At 54.9% G+C, this 743-nt stretch overlaps 1 protein-coding gene across 1 annotated transcript in view; it reads left to right on the top strand.

The window, feature by feature from the left end:
- The window catches only part of SIGLEC15 (sialic acid binding Ig-like lectin 15), a gene marked incomplete at its 3' end in the record, with an annotated part of 7,269 nt that overhangs the window by 5,876 nt on the left and 650 nt on the right, over positions 1-743 (top strand). The window lies entirely within an intron of this gene.

The following is a 743-nucleotide window of genomic DNA, read 5'->3' as shown; positions in this document are numbered from 1 at the left end:
CAGGGACGGGGTGGGGCTGATGGCCAGGCGAGCCGGTGTGAGGGACCAAGGCTTGGGCACTGCTGGGAGGAGGTTCTGGCTTGGGTACAGCTAGAAGAAACCCCACTGATGTGAGGACAAGGGACCTGGGCAGCAGATTGGAGAGACCATGGCACATGGATGCTGCAGCAAGGGGCTAGCAGAAGTTTAGGTGGACCACAGGCCCAAAGCATGGTAGGAAGCCACATTAAACTAGCAAAAGAACCACCCACCCGAGGGACAGGTGAGGGGAACAGGCTGGGATGGCATCTCTGGCTGATGAATGATGAACAACAGAGGGAAACTCTGTGCAACAGAAACCTGCCCCCCCTGCCCCTGCACCCCAGCCTCTAATGGGGCAGAAAAAGGGCCCACGTCGAAGCTGATGAGCTCTGCCAAGTGTGGAAGAAGGTATGGAGATACCAAACAGCCCACCTCAGAGCCAGCTCAGGTGCGGCCGGGCCCGATTCTTTGGCTGGTATCCATACGACGCTCCCCCAGCACCCTTGGCATTTCCCATTACCCAGCACAACACCGTTCTTGGACTCTCCTGACAGCTGTGGTGGCCAAGTTAGAAAGGGATGGGGGGAAAAAAACAAACAAACAAAAAAACCAAAACCAACCCTTAGGCTAAACCTAAAGAAGCTGCATCTGAGGTCAGTATAATTAAATCTGCCTGCTCCCTTCCAACGTGAGTTATCCTTACGCGATGTCTCCTTTCCCCA

Source organism: Fulmarus glacialis, unplaced genomic scaffold (genome assembly GCF_000690835.1).
Source record: "Fulmarus glacialis isolate BGI_N327 unplaced genomic scaffold, ASM69083v1 scaffold1755, whole genome shotgun sequence".
Classification (NCBI taxonomy): domain Eukaryota; kingdom Metazoa; phylum Chordata; class Aves; order Procellariiformes; family Procellariidae; genus Fulmarus; species Fulmarus glacialis.
This window is presented reverse-complemented; position numbering and strand designations above follow the sequence as displayed.